Below are 16,750 nucleotides of genomic sequence, written 5' to 3'. Positions count from 1 at the left end.
TTGCTATCTGATTTTCACCCAACTTCATATCTTTGCCCAAACGTAGCAGTTTATTACAGCTCTGTTATGCTTAGGTGACTTTACAGATGATTTATAAGCAGCTTCTGGTTTGAACATTTTTAGATGTTCAAACCTTTTAAACCATATAATCAAAAGTACTATGATATATTGTATGAAAAATGCTGAAAAATAAAAAATGACATGTTCTAATGAAACGTTTGCCAGCCTATCAAATATACTACGCTGGAATTCATTGGTATGTAAAAAGTAAAAAAAAAAAAAAAAAAAAAAAAAAAAAAATTCCTGCCACTAACGCAGAAGGATGCCCTTTATTCTTATGTGGCATATAGAGGCTCACCTTTCTTTATACATAAAGATGAAAGTGCTACCAACTTGTGCAGTGATAGGCTACATGTTTTTGTGTACTCGGATGGGGTGTCTGAGTTTGGCATTAGGGTGTTGGTTCCAACTATAATCCTTTATCACTAATCTGCTCCTAGCCTGCTCGACAAAGAGAGCCTCTGGGTGTTCTTTAGGCACTCCAGGCCCCACTCGACGGGAAAGTTGCAGTTTTCCCTCATCCTCTGCAGGCGCCGTAGCACGCGCCCCGGTGTTCACAGACTGCATCTGGGCACAGAAAGATTAGCTAGCGCCCGTCCGGATCTCGGATCCAGCTCAATAATAACTGCGGGATCTGAGATCCGGCGGGATCCACCCAAGTGTCATACATTATGTCCAGGAGGTACGTTTTTATAAAGGGTCTGGTTGTTCTCATCATGCCGCTGTTTTAAAGATGAGTCGCGCCTAATCTTATTGATGTTCAATTTATGTCATATTTTCCAAATCTCTTCCCTTAAACCCATTATGACAGGTAGAGTATTAATAGCTTAAACGTATTTAAATGTATGTTAATCTGCTAACAGGATATTCTCTGCTTAGGCTGCAAACGAAGACGCCATACTGAAGCCTGCCCGACAGGACACAGCAGCACGCCGGGGACACTAGGCAAGGTAAAGGTATAGTATAGCAGTGTTTTGTTGTCTGACAGGTTTAGGTTAACGTCTGCGTGTACTGCTGTTTGTATGGTTCCGCGATAAACTCTACAGTGGTAAATAAGCTCCTTGCCACATTTTCAGTGGTTTCTCTACACCCTCTCTAGAATCCCCCTCAAGGTCCTATTGCCTTTGAAAAAGAGCTTCACTCTGGATGCAGAGTTTATAACGACTGGCCTGTGAAATCAGAAATATCGCAAAATAAAAATAGTTTAATATCCAGCATTTTGTCTTATGTGTTAATTTTTATAGAAAATCTTTAATATGCGTAGCAAGCATTTATATTGACATAAATATTAAACATAAGTGTGTTTTTTTTTATAAGGCTTGCCCGTTTCTTTTTCTAATCAACTTCGACTATATTTGAACTTGAACTGAGTAGTTCACAGCAACCTACGTTTTATCTTCTGTGGTCTATTACCATGCAAGCAGAGGCACAATGAAGTAGGTGCCTCAGGTATTTACTCCCTTTAAGGCTATGTCTATGTATATTATATAAATCTATCTATTATATATAAATAAATAAACACATATTTAAATAATGTGTGTATTTTCAGAACTGCTAAGCTCGTTTTTGGAGAAATGTGGCTGAATTTCTAATGCTACCATTCTAGCTATTGAGTTAGGTAACAATTGTTTCTGTGACACTATACGCTTCAGGGTGCATGTGTGCTTTACGTATATTATATTTAAAGCTAACGTTTGAATGCTAGATCATGTGGCATTCGGGAGATTTGTTTATTAGCTTGGTGCCAGGGGCATTGAACTATGGCTGTTTTGTATTACCCTTGTAAATCCATAGATAAAGCCCTTTTTTAAAAAATTTATTTTTTATTAATGCCCTGCCTGGTGCATAGAGGCGATCACTGCTGGTAGTCTAGAACGGCGTGGCCACCAATGTCATTGTGTCTGATGCGGTCACTTTTAAAGCGCTGACTATAATGGTAATATTGTGGTTCTCTGGCTGGAATTTCCCTCTAACGTGTAAGGGACAGGGAAGTGTTTTTATAATACAACAGCTGATGTTCTGAGAAAATGTCCCTACCTAAGGATGTGTTTTTTCTATAAATGTCAGAGACAAAACTTTATACCACGTTCACTGGCAACCTATCTTACTGCAGCCTTGGAAGAAGCACTGTGTGTTCTCAAACAAGACATTCTTGCTCAGAGTGCTGGCCTAGGCAAAAACAGCTAGATAGAGAGAAATAAAACAAGACTGTAAAAGTGGCTACTACAACAATAATAAAGTGAAGCCGAATAAAATGAATCTAGGTTAAAATGCCCAGCGGTAGGCCTAGTATGTTAAAATAACGTGCATGGAGCTATAACTAAAATTGCTACACAAGACCCTCCCCTTGTCAGTTGAAGGTGGTTCAAAGCCTAAATATATGTAAAAGCTACTAAAACTCAACCTAAGATATATATATATATATATATATATAAATGTAAATAACGACAAGTTAAAAGGACACATGAGTGCATAAAAAGACAATTAAAAACTTGTTAACATGTGGCATAAAAAGGACCGAATTTCAAGAGTCCGAGTTATTTTTAGAATTTCCAATCTGTTTCGGGACAATGGAGGACAGGAAATCTTCCACTTCGGCAGGTGTTAAAGTTGGAAAGGCATTGCCGAGAAGGACCAAGGAGCAGTCGTGCTCCATAGCCTGAGCCTCAGCCAAGGCGGCATTCAGTGGTGTGCCCAATAATGAGTTAAGAGCTGCATCCACCAGGAAGTGCAACTCATAAGCAGCTTCCCCTGCCAAGCGCACCTTCAACGCGCATGTCTGGTAATGAGCCCTCAGCGAGAACATCAACAGATCAGCGTCCAATGAAAGCAAGCGCTGCGTAGAAAGACATACTCCCAGTGCATATTCGAAAAAGCACCAGCAGCACCGAAACACGGGCTGCACACAATGAAAAAACAGTCTGAATGACAGAGAGCAGTCACACTCCAATTCCTGCAGGAGTGTTGCTCCAAAATACTAAATCATGCGTTCACGACACAGCTTTGCTGATGGGAGCGTTTTCTTTCCTCCTTGTTGAGGCGGGACAGCCATTGCGCATAAAAAATAGCAACCGCAATACGCCAACTATTATAGCCAAAGTTATTGGAAATACCCCAAAAATACTGGAGAATATTGAATGGATGGCTGATAGTATTAAACTGAATATGGAGGAGAAGGTGTGAACGAGACCAGAACCAACAGCTTTAAAGAAAGTTGCTATTTGAGTAGTACTGGACGCATTAAATATCTGTCCCCCGAGTTCATCAAAGTGTCTCGGAAAGTTGGTACTTAAAATGGACTGTATCTCTGCTGACGACCTTGCCACCTGAAGTGCGTAGGTCTCGCATGCAGATGTTAGAGCCACATGTTTTTGAAACAGTAAAGACTTGAGTCTGCTCAGCTTGTCAAAATTCACATCAGAAGTAGCAATATGAGGCAGATGCCCGCTACCTCTTTTATTTTAGTGGGAGGAAAAAGTACGTTCCCGCAGCATGTAACAATCTTAGAGACCGAAACAACATAAACTATTCTAGCTTGCGTCCCACAACAGTCTTCACTATTAAGGAGGACATAGCTGCCGTTTGAAAGCACCTGGAACGTCGGTTTAATCAAGGGGACTGGAACCTCCTTCAGATAACAAGCTAAGTTCGCTGCAGACACGTTACACGCCCCATGCAAAGACAGCTGTTTACAAACCATCGAATGGCTGACAGAAGTCTTGCATTCACTACAGCACAGAAAGGCTTCTTTCATGCCACTGAGATATTTGTACGAGAAGGGTAGCTCCCACACCTCATGGATGGAACTATCTCCCAGCCTTTCATATCTGCCTACTGGAATGTGTTTTTAAACAGGAGGTGAATTGAAGTGTGGAAATAGGCAGATTAATGAGCCCATGTATTAACCACTCAGCAGATGGTATTTCAGCCACAGTAAAAGGTAACTTTTCTAAATTTTCGATGTTTAGCATGACATAAGTTGCTTCTTTCTTAGCCATTAGTTGTTGTTGCCGCATTAAATTGAAAGTAGAAAATATATCCCTTGCGCTGACGTGTTGCTAGGGAACGCGACCTGCCTGCAGTGTTTGAAGTGTCTAACCCAACTGCATAATGGACCTTAGCTGACTCTGTCCATGATGTAAGGAAGACAAATCTGTTTGTATAATGTCTATTGCAGAAGAGACAATATTATTTAAGGTGTATATCCAGTCAGACGGGGTATTAATCCCATCATCTACAACAATTAATGCCTTCTGTAAATATTCCTGGTCTATTTGCCTTAAACAGGCAGCAGCTTCTGGTTGTGAAAGCTTCTATATTTCATTGTATACTTCATATAAGAAGCGTTTTCTGTGTTTTCTGTGTTTTCTGGGGCCTAATAGAAAGTACTGTAAGTCGGTATTATTGGATAGGAGACTGCAGTGTTCTATAACTGCATCTAGTGAGGGACTCTTTAACCATTGCTGGCATAGTTTCCCTACACAGTATGTTGTTACTATACCCACATGATCGGACGATATATAGCGAGGGTCCGGCCCACTAGTTCTAAAACCCACCTGAGGAGTTTATAAAACCTTTATGACACCCATTAGTATCTATTGGCCACAGTAACTACCCGCCAGGACGTGACAGGCATAAAACGCATGGCCAAGGCTGGGGGAAATAGTCCGTGATGGCCCAGCATGACCTGCACCTTGTGGTCTCTCTGCTTTAAAACTGTAGGAATTAGAGTTCTACCCATAGTTTTTCCTCATGCAAACAAATCGCCCCTTTCTTTTACAACTAAGACCTTCATGGTCTGTTCTTGAGATACGTGTAGGAGACAAGGCACTGGTACAAAAACTGAACCAAATCTGAGCGATCTAGGGTTTTTTTTTGGAATGAGACTCACTGATAATATTTCTTGGTATCTGACTCCCCTGAACTGATCAAACCAGGATGCGGATCGTCCCAAAGATGGTAAGTGAAACATCTTCTCTTGTTTCCTAGCACATCACTGTTACCTTCAATTATATCTTACAGTGAATCCATTGCAGCTAGAAGGGGGAATAGTGCAGGTGCTAGACTGTGCATATGTTAGCAACTATCAGTGGAATACTGCAGTGCTTAGTATCTGTAGATTCCTGGTTTCTTTTTTTTCAGAAATGAAAGAACACCCAAAAGCATCAGGATTTTTTTTAGAGGCAGGTGACACCTTTATTAGCTTTGATTAACAAGTGCGTCATCTGACCTTTAAAGATGTGGGTTCTGCATCCCTGTTCCTTCAGTGATTGTAAGAAGTATGTGGAACAGCACTAAGGACAAGTTACAAAACCAGGTCTGTTCTGGATCAAACTTCCATTAGTTCACTTGAAACTACTGTTGATGTAAAAAATGCAGATAGTTTTTTTATGGTTTTAGAAAGTTAGCACTCATTGTCGTACATGTTTTGAAGTGAGGTATGACAGGTCTTACACATACACTTTTCAATAATTTAGCATTTCTCCTGATTATGTACAATTCCTCACCACTTCCAAATGAATTATCCTTTTAATGAATAGGGTTATCATGGCCTGCAAGTGAGTGCTCGTGGTTAGCTCCAGGTTTGTAGCAGCGATCCCATTATGATTGTGTGGGCAGACCTCGAATCGTGTTGCCCATCATTCACCCACTCCCACAAAAAAACACAGAGTACCTGAGTTCAGAATGCATCCACCATTTTTATCATCACTTTCCAGAGTTTGACTGTGCCAGGTTGTCCGAACCTTGTTTGGCTTCCTCGGTGGTGTGGACTACCCCTCTGGTCTTGAATTAGTGCTAGCACCCCCAGTTGGATCACTGGTTCCACAAATAAAAATGGTGCAACAACCAGAGACTTGAATACCATTACTCACTTCCCAAATGATCTTCCAGCTCCGCCAAAAACCAAGATTCAACCACTGTGTCACTCACCTGCTCAATTTGCCGCGAGTTCTTTTCTGCTTCCTGGCCTCTGCTGGCTCCGGCAGACCCTCTTAAGAAACAAATCACTGCGTCACGCCGTGGGGGCAGGAAAGGGGATAGGAATGTGCTGGGCCACTTGAGAAGTAAAGTGAAGTAGTCATTTGGAGCGCACCATTTGGGGGGGAGGTAAGTCTCTGTGCAAGTGCATCAGGAAGAGAGTGCAGGGATACGTTGTGGGGGTGGTTGCATACCATTGAAACGAGCCTGCTTCTCACAGAAGTTTTATTTTTTTGGGATTGGGGGGAAGTGGGGTGGCACAGTGTCAGCTGCCAATTTTATCTGAGATGGTACATCCTGTTCGAGGGTTAAATGAATGCTTGAATCGGTTGCCTGTTTGTGGCAGCAAAATCCCCTAATGATTTAGTCGAGTTAGCTCTGCTGCTTTACCGACTCTTCAGTGTGACGGAGTTCGGTATTTGTTCAGAATATTTACTGTTATTGTCTCATTTTGAAGCCCTACTGGGCTTCGTGGTTGTTGAATGTAATTCCAGCCGTCAAAATAGGGTGACCCTATAATGTCTTGCCTTTACCTTTTCATTCACGGATTTCCCAGAATACATTAATCTGAAAAAAATGTTTCTCTATACAGAGACTCTACTGGTGAACCTATCACAAACCGAAACAATGATTCCCTTTCTTTGCACTGTTATTATTTTAAGTATCGCCCAGTGAAGTCCCACGACACCATAAACTTTTTTTAACAGTTTTTTTTTTTTTTTAGAAAGGTTTAGCTTTCAGTTTTTAAATAGTGCCTTCTAAAATGTAGGTCCAAATGACTGAAGACGGCTGCCTTGTTACGAACAGTGAGGTGAGACTCCTGTCGGACCATTTTTTTCTCTGCAGAGTTCGAAGTGGACCCTTTTTTTTTTCTCTGCAGAGTTCGAAGTGGGCAGGATCTGATGGGTACAATGTACCCATATATTTTTAATTTGACAAGCAACAGTTCTCCTACTTTCTGCTAAAGTGGTTAATTCTGACACATGAGATGCTTCAGCTGAAGTGGAGGGGGAGCAAGTCTGTGCTATAAAAGCTGTGGGAGGACAGACTGCTGAATAAGAAACAAGCTTTCTTGCAAGGGTTTCTGCTGCCTGAAAGAAATATAAAGGTGCCCACTTGGTTAATCTGCAAATGTAGAGGCAGCTTGGGAGCTGGTATTGGCTTTAATGACGAATTCACTTCTTTTTTGAGAGGTATAGTAAAGTGACCTGATGAGCCACGGAGCGTATGCTTTTAATGGACAGGAATAAAAAATGTTTGCACTAAGTACAGTCTGCATGTTACCCCGATCTGTATTTTGGAAGCCTTTTTTTTATCTCATATCTAAATCTTTCTGTGTAGTTTATGGCAGCCTATCTCATACTGTGTTTGATGCGTTTTATATTCAGAGTGCTTTCTGTCACAGACTGGGACTTCGTGACACTAAAACACACGTCACTTTTCCCCACTGCACCAACCAGAATTCAATTCTGTGGCTCTCTGGTTACACGCACACTTATATCTGCAGTGACTGCATTAACCAATAGAGGTTTCACAGCATAAAAGTGCATCTTTTGCTGATCAGTTTAACTTGCATTCATTTTTCATTTAAGGTGTGTGTTATTTTGTATGCCAAAACAACGAAATACCAACAAAGTAGCTAAAGAATATTTTGTTCTTTTTTAGCTAGGCCTTTGATCCCTCCCCACACTCACTGATCATTAGAATCAGGATCACAGTTTCCACACGTTTTATAATGCACTTCGACCGGTGGGTCTCAGCGAATTATCTTCCAATCTAAGATAACCACTGCACTCAGCTCAGCAGTCTGTCTTCCAACACAGTCCTAGAATATTGATGCCTTAGAAGAATGCAGCCACTTCTGTAAAAATCTAACCACAAATTTGTAATGGAATGCTCTTAGCAGTATAATAGCTAGTGAGCGAAATAAGGAGGATCTTTAATATTATAGATCCCTGTTAATAACAGCAACATTTCTAACTGAGGTAAATAGCAAGCGTACATTTACCCACTTCTATGCTACTCATTCTTCTAACATCAGAAGGATGAAATGCTGTGCTTGCTTTGCTGAGAGTGGACCCACTTATTACATGTAGATCACAGAGATGCCAATGTTTAACATTTAACTCACTGAACTCTCTTAACCAGCTTTTAATTACTACAAATCTACCGGGTAAACTGTAAAGTTCTGGCATGACTTTCTGTTAAAGCTTTATTGCTTGAATTTCAAAAGCAGGATAACCAAACTAGTGCTAACAATATATTGCTTAGAAAAAGCTGTGATAAATAACTGATGACGTTTTCTTCTTAATTCAACCTCTCTCGCTTTTTTCTTATTTACAATTTTATTATCTTTTTCTTTGCTTCGTATGTTGCTCATCCATTTGTAGTCCCGTTCCAAAACGGAAGATGTTTGCTTGGTCTTGTGTTTGTGTGTGTGTGTGTGTATATAAATTATTGCGGTAGAGGGTAGACGGGGTGACTGGGGTGTATGTGTGTCTGTATAATCTACGTAAATGAAACTCAAAGGTATCTGGAGGGACACTGTTCAGCAAAACGTAACCAGTCCAGCTGTACTAACCAATAAAGACAAAAGAAGTGAGAGTGACGAAGACGCCAACCAGTGGTAAGTAGTGTGTGGCCTGTAACCCCTTTTTAGGTTTTTAGGTCTCAGGCAGCGCATGTGCTGTCTCTTCAAGACTATTGTAATCTTACAGTGGGCTTAGAGCCGTTGCTTACCATTTGTTGGCTTACGTGGCAGTCGTCTTTACAGTCTTGTAATTAGTCACTGCAGGAGTACCATAATTTCCGTTCCTGTCTCTGGAGCAGTGACCAAGCCCTGATTGATTCAACTTAATCAGTGCCCATCCAATGCTCCCAACGTGATTAAGGTACTTCTTTTTCACTTCCAGGGCCCTGCAAACTGAATATGTGTACTGGCAAAAACCTGCCCAGCAGTACAAACAAAATTAAAAAGTTGTATTTTCTGTAGTTAACTTGTTTCTTTTATTTTGCCAAGTTTTTTTCTCACTTTGCACTTGTGCTTTGTTTTTGTTCTTGGGCACTGTTGTCAAAAGATGACCAATACCTTGTTCTAAATATTGCAAAGCGGCATTGTTTCTTTCTTATGCGTAATTTCTGAAAATATACTTTACAACATAATCGTTCAGTCCACCCCAATCCACCCCACTCCAATCCAATCCGCCCCGCTCTAGTCTAAGCCAGTTCACCTCATTTCACCAACACCAATCCACCTCTTCAATCCAATGCAATCCATCCACCCCCTCCAATCCAAATCACGCACCTCAATTAACTCCAGTCCACCACACTGCAACCCTCCCAACCCACCCCACTCAAAACTGCCCCACTCTAATATGCCCTACTCCAGTCGGAAGCAATCTGCCCCACTCCAATCTATCCCACTATAATCTAAAACAATGTGTCCCCCTACAGTCTACCCACTACAATCTAAAACAATCTGCCCTACTCCAGTCTGTCCCACTCCAATCTTACCAAACCAATCTGCCCCACTGCAATCCAAAACAATCTGCCCCACTGCAATCCAAAACAATCTGCCCCACTCCAGTCCAAAACGATCTGCACCATTCCAATCTGCCCCACTCCAAAACAATCTGTCCCTCTCCAGTAAAAGCAATCGCCACCACTCCAAACCAAAACAACCTCCCTCTCCAATCCAAAACAATCGGCCCCACTCCAATCGGCCCCACTCCAATCTAAAACAGTCTGCCCCACACCAGTCTGTCCCACGGCAATCCAAAACAACCCGCCCCACTCCAATCCAAAACAACCTGCCCTATGCCAATCTAAAACAATCTGCCCCACTTCAAAAGATTCTGCCCCACTCCAATCTGTCCCACTCCAGTCGGGCCCCCTCCAGTCTGCTCCAATCCAAAACCATCTGCCCCACTCCGATACAAATCAATCTGCCCCACTCCAGTATCTCCCACACCAATCCATCACAATGTTCCCCACTCCAATCCAAAAAAATCTGTCCCACTCCAATCTGCCACACTCCAATCTAAAAAATCCCCCCCCACTCCGATCCAAAACAATCTGCCCAACTCCAATCCGTTCCACTCCAATCTGACCCATTTGAATCCGAAACAATCTTCTCCACTCCAATCTGCCTCACTTCAATGTGCCTCACTCCACTCACCCCCACTTCAATCCAGAAAAATCTGTCCCACTCCAACCTGCCCTACTCCAGTCCAAAACAATCCGCCCCACTTGAATCCAAAACAATCTGCTGCACTCCAATCTGACCCACTCTAATCTTCCCCACTCCAATCCAGGCCAGTCTAATCCAGTCCTCCTCACCCCAACCCAGTCTGCCACACTTCACTTCACTCCAGTCCAATCCACCACAATCTATTTAAAAAGTGCCCACTCCAAAACAGCCTTTCCCACGCCAGTCCTAAAAATCTGTCCCACTGCAATCCACAACTGTCTGCTCTACTCCAATCTGCCCTAGTTCAATCCAAAACAATCCGCTCCAATCCAAAACAATCATCCCCAGTCCAATCTGCCCCTCTCCAATCTGGTCCACCTCACCCCAGTCCAATCTGCCTCACTACATCCTAACTCACCACACTCCAATCTACCATAATCCACCCCACTCCAATCCAATCCACCCAGCACCAATCTGCCCCCCATTCCTGCACAATCCAATCTACCCCACTCCTGCACAATCCAATCTACCCCACTCCAATCCAATCCAACTCACACCAATCCAATACACTCACCCCACTCCACCCGGTCCACCCACTCCAATCCAATCCACCCCTCTCCAGTCCAATTCATGCCTCGAGTCCAATCTACCACACACCAATCCAATGCACCCCAGTCCAATCCATCCAAAAACAGATTGTCAAGACATTCCAATCCAACCCAACCAACCCCATTCCAATCCAACCCACCCAACTCCAGTCTAATCCATCCCATCCACTCAAATCCATTCCACCCCACTTCAGTCCAATCCACTGCAACCCAATCCACTCACCCCAGTCCACCCACCACACTCAAATTCATCCCACTCCAATCCAGTTCACCTTAATCCAACCCACTCCAGAACACTCCATTCCACCTTAATCTATCCAACTCTAATGCAATCCACCCCATGCCAAACTACCTTAATCCAACCCACCCTAATCCAGTTCACCCCACCCCAGTCCACTCCAGAGTCAAGTCCTATCATTCCAGTTCAGTCTACCTACCCCGATCTAATTAACCTGACTCATCTACCTCAGTCCAGTCCACCTCACCCCATTTCAGTCCACTCCACTCCAGTCTACGCCAGTCCACTCAATCTACTCACTCTTCCCCGGTCCAGTCCACCCCACTATAGTCCACCACACTCCATCCACCCCACACCAATCCGATCTAACCAAATTCAATCCACCTCATACAATCTAATTAATTCCACCCCAGTCCAATCCACCCCATCCTTTCCACCCTAATCTAATCTATCCCTTCCCAATTCACTCCATCCCATTCCAGTAACCCACCCCACTCTAGTTCAGTCTAATCCACTGCACCCCACTCCACACCACCAGACTCTAATCCAGTCCATCCCACTCCAATACAATCCTTCCCCACCCCAGTCCTATCACTCAGATTTAATCCACCCAGCCCAGTCTAATCTAATCCACTCTACTTCATACCACCTCAGTCCACCCCACCCCATTTCAATCTGTCCCATTCTAATCTGCCCCAGTCCACTCAATCCATCCCACTGTACCCCAGTTCAGTTCACCCCACTCCCCTCCAATACAGCCCTCTACCTCAATCTAATCCAACCCACCCACTCACTCTACACCACTCCATTCTGACACTGCACCCTACGACACTCTACCACTGAATCACTGCCATCTACGACACTCTACCCAACTGTACGGCCCTCTGCTCCCCCACTCCACTCTGACACAGTAACTCAACAAATCCAATCTACAACAATACTCCCCGACTCCACTCTAAGGCACTCCACCCCATTTATATTTGGCCATATTGAATGAACATCAGCCACACTGATATGCAGCATGCCAAAAACACGTCGTCAAGCCAAGCTTGTATAGGAGAGACCTATTGGCTTTGCCAATGCTTTTTCAAAAGAGTAAAACATCTCGAATCGACAGCGCATGCGAGCTGTCTACGGCAACGCCTAGAAAAGGAAGGAAGGGCCACCTGACAACATAGAGAGCATTCTTAGCTATCCAGTCCCCTAAGGTAAACTTACCTCGCACAAACTGTCTAGAACCTGCAGGTGCTGCTGAGGCCACACTGACGGGAACTCCAGCACAATGATCATTCTCCAGCCATAACTGCGTGTATTCTCATGGAGCGCTGAACTTTTAGGGACAGTATTGCGTTGTGAGTGTGTGTGTGTATACTTTTTTATTTTAAGGGGAAAAAAATCACTGTTCAACGATTTACTGGCTAAGGTTATTCGCTTGACTGAGTTTCTAACTCAAACTATCTCCCTGAGTCAGCATTGAACGGTTCTACTTGGCTACTTTAAAGTCAAGCACTGAAGTAGTCCACTTGGTTCTCATTTTAAGGCTCCTTAATAAGGTAAAACCCCAGCACACCAGTGATAACATGTTCTGTTTGTAATAATATGAGCCCCATGCCTGCCCAAGGAGAAAACAAAAAGTTCCCACAGCTTGCAAATTGATGTTATAGTTGTCATTTGTATTATTCATGAGTCTGTTTATTATTAGAAAATTACCCTGGGCAGTAGAAATTAAGCAGGCGTGTAGTTGTCTTTCCTCACTCTTTACACCTCTTATACTACCTCAATAGTGCTTCTCCGACGAGACCTGCTCTCTCTGTAATGCTTTGAGGTACCGAGTGGCTCGACAGTGGTGCTGTGGCAGGTACTGCATCTCGGGTACCAGCCTCATTAGGGGTCCCAGTGATGCTGGAGCTTGCTGAGGCTTTCCTGTGTATTGCTCTGTCGCCAGTACTGGTCGCTCGCTCTGCTAGAGTGATGTAGCCCACATTATGCGGTGATTTATGTATAACTTCGGTAAATATAGAAAAGAAGCTCAATAAATAGATTATATCACTGAGAGTACTTGATTGTGCAGTCCATATTATTCCAGTTTTCGCAGGTAACACGTTATAGTGTCAGCGCCCTCTTGCGGTGATACAAAACTGCACCAAGCACCCGTATTTCATTTGGAGTGCAAGGTAGGGAGTCAGTCAGTCAGTGCTGAATGTCCTCTCAAATAAGTCGATGTTTATTGCCTGGATAAGAACTAGCCCAATTGCACTGTCCTACAAATATTAGTGTTAAAGAACCTACAGGTGTTAATGGAAAGACGCTGCCAATGAGAACACTATGTATGACAAACAATTGACAAATGATTTTTCTCTCCCACCCTAGCTTTCTGCACTCCATGTGCGTGACTGCCCACTCAACGCACCGAATCGTGGTTTCCACTTATCTGCAGACCTTGTAGGCCTCCAGAAGTATATTTTATTACACTTCTTTGGAATTGAACTCACAGATCATGCCCTCTGCTCCAACAACTGTCACCTCAGCTTATAGGAAATCTATGAGCACTATGACAGCGCTTTTCTGTAATGTAAGTAGACTATGGCTTGACCCCAACTAATCAAACAGCCCATAAAAATCACCAGGCGCTATTCTGATTTTAAAGTTAGTGTCCTTTATCGGCATAGCCTTATAATTGCAATTTAAGTTGGTAATTAATACACAATTACCATAACGCTTACCAGCTCCACAAATGTGTGTTTAGATAATGCAAATGTGTTCTGTAGCTCATACTAGCGCACACCACACTCGCAAAAATAGGTAAGCAAGTGCTGGTAACGGCTGTGTGGCAGCAAGTGTCAAACAGTATTGCAACAGGTGTTTTCTCGTTATTTGCATTTCCAATCCTTTGCTGTTTTCTGGATTGTCAAATACGGTTGCAGTGGCAGTTGTTCTTGGATTCTAAAGTTTTTGCTTTGGAAGGTGATGCTGTCCAAGCAGGACAAAGGAACATTATGCTGCCGTTTTTTTTTTTTTTGCTGTGTGTACTATTTTTTAGTGATTTGTTTCGAGTGCAGAATGAATGATTTCATTAAAAGAATGATAACTGAAAGCATTAATATAATCGCACGGCTGAATGCAAGTCGAGGATCCCTTGCAGTTCTGATAATGAAGGCATTAAAGAAGGGTGACGCAATGTGTGGCCTTGCCTACACACCCCTTTATGGGTTCCACTCCGAACTAAGCCGGAGTGGACTTTGCGCTGCCAGGTCACCTCGGTGAACTCCGTGGCCGTGTTTGTGTGTGCTGTGCCCGCGTAGCCAGCAGGGACCCCTCGCCACCTCCGAGTTCTCCAAACCTACTCCACCAGTCAGTCAGCCGCTGCCTCGTGCAGCAGGACCACCGGGGAAACCCTTCTTAAGCAGCGGGAAAACCCACCTGAGACGTAAGCAGAGTTCCACATTTTTTTCATGCCGCATTTTGAAATGTGCCCGGTTGCTGTTGACTGTCAAGATTACAAAAGTAAACATCAGAAATAGGAATAGAGGGGGGAATTGCCTTTTCCGTAAACGTTTATGTACAGGAATTTGTTAGAATTGTTTTTTTTTTCGAACACTAACCTTTGTTTTCAGTTATTGCACTGCATTTCGATACTCGATACATCCAAAGTATATAGGGGACTGATTTAATTATGCGAAAACACTTGGGGCCAGATGTAGCAAATTTGGAAATTGCGACTTGCAATTTGCGAGTCTGAGCGACTCGCAAATTGCAAGTCGCAATTTGCAATGCAGTACGGTGTCTCAGACACCGACTGCAACTCGCTATGGGGTCACAATGACCCACCTCATTAATATTAATGAGGTGGGTCGCAAATTGCGGCCCCATAGCGAGTCTAGGCACTCGCAAACATGGAGGCCTGCTGTCGTCAGCAGACCTCCATGTTCGTGACTGCTTTATCAATAAAGCACTTTTTTTTTTAAGTTTAGCCCGTTTTCCTTAAAGGAAAACGAGCTGCACTTAAAAAAAAAAACGAAACCTTTAGTTTCGGTATTTTTTCAGGGCAGGTAGTGGTCTCTTGGACCACTACCTGCCCTGAAAAAATAATTTTGGGTCCATTCACAAAGTGGAAGGGGTCCCATGGGGACCCCTTCCAATGTGCGAGTGGGTTACCATCCACTTGAAGTGGATGGTAACTGCGATACCCTTTGCGACCGCATATGCGGTCGCAAATGGTATTGCATTCCACTCCGAATCGCAAATAGGAAGGGAACACCTTCTCCTATTTGCGATTCTGAAATGCATATTGCGAGTCGGTCCCGACTCGCAATATGCATTTCTGCATAGGGAAATGCGTTTAGCGAGTCGCAAACTGCAACTTTTGCCGTTTGCGACTTGCTAAACGTTTCCTGCATCTGGCCCTAGATGTGCTTTGGTTAACACGAGTGACCTCTGTCGAATATCTTTGATATTACTAGATGGTAAACTGTACGTTTTGGGTTTGTAGGTCTGATTTCTGTTTCCCACGGAAATGCTCGTCTTTTTACAGATTGCCCTTGACCTGGACTCGCATTTACATACTAATCATTGCTTGCTTCATGTGTGCCTTTTGTAAACTTCGTGACTTGAATAAGCCTCCTATGGGCAATTCCTTTCATGATTTATGTGTTCGGGTTGAAAATGCTGTAGAGTTGTGATTGCCGCGTCTCTAATTTAATACATCAGGGATAGTTGCTAAGAATACATGAACATAGTAGCCTATACGCCACCTTATTTGACCAGTAGATGGACTGCGGAGGGAGAGGATCGCGTTTACGCTCTCGGGAGCAACCTTGCAACACCTTTTTGTACCCACCATAGCAAACCAGAAGCGCACTGACAGGCTTCGTCTCTTAGGTAGTTATGCTGCTGCCGACTATAGTCTCCAGTGCCCTTAACGCAGTATTGCTTAGCAGCAAAATTCTGACTACACACGTCCCTCGAGTTCAGGGGACAAGGTTCGTCAATCCTTGTCACCTGAAAGCAACTAGCAACGCTACGCCAGTTAGCCCAGCAGTGGGGCCCTGAACTCCAGAAAGGTCTCCAAAGTAAAGGATCAACTTGTCAGATGCTGCTGAGAGACCCAAGAGCGCAGGCAGACACAAGCGAGCTCCTCCTAGTATGCACAGTGAGCTATCAAGGATCTTACATGTAGACATCTCAGTATTAGATCAAGCACTTAAACTGGACTGGTAGGTGATATGAATATTTTTCTGCCTCATCCATGTTTCCAGTTATAAACGTTAACATCAAAAATAGGTTAGCTGAAACATATGATCAAGCATTATTTTTCCAATAAAGGATTAATTACTTTGTTTTATAGTAATCCGAGGAGAAATGCCTAGCTGGGACAAGAATTACCTTGGTGCAGCAAAAAATACACGGATCCGAGTGAGATTTGACAGTATTAATCGAAGTACATAAGCAAGCCGGCTTCACAGAAGCGGCATCTTCACTAGGTTTCTTGGCAGAGATGGCACTGACTAAGGAATGCATGCTTTGAGCAGAGGTTCAGAAAGGGGCTGTTGAGTCAAACGACGTTAGTGGCATTATGAACTGTCTCACCTGGACTCCATTTTTTGCTTTCTTTCTAACCTGGTATCTCTTCTGTCCAGTGGTCAGGAGTTTTGAGCCCTCTGGTGGATACTACATTTA

General features: G+C 43.4%; 1 protein-coding gene across 5 annotated transcripts in view; it reads left to right on the top strand.

Annotated features, from left to right (window-relative positions):
* MEST (mesoderm specific transcript) overlaps positions 1 to 16,750 on the top strand; it is a 242,924-nt gene that overhangs the window by 34,428 nt on the left and 191,746 nt on the right. For 3 of the 5 annotated variants that reach the window (XM_069229322.1, XM_069229323.1, XM_069229326.1), the window contains exon 2: positions 940 to 1,010. The gene's annotated coding sequence lies outside the window, so the exon portion shown is untranslated. Of the gene's footprint in view, positions 1 to 939; positions 1,017 to 14,409; positions 14,502 to 16,750 lie in introns of those variants that run through there. The other 2 variants (XM_069229324.1, XM_069229325.1) reach the window with 2 other exon arrangements.

Source organism: Pleurodeles waltl, chromosome 4_1, assembly GCF_031143425.1.
Source record: "Pleurodeles waltl isolate 20211129_DDA chromosome 4_1, aPleWal1.hap1.20221129, whole genome shotgun sequence".
NCBI lineage: Eukaryota > Metazoa > Chordata > Amphibia > Caudata > Salamandridae > Pleurodeles > Pleurodeles waltl.
The sequence above is the reverse complement of the archived record's forward strand: the minus strand, read 5'-3'. Positions and strand labels throughout refer to the sequence as shown.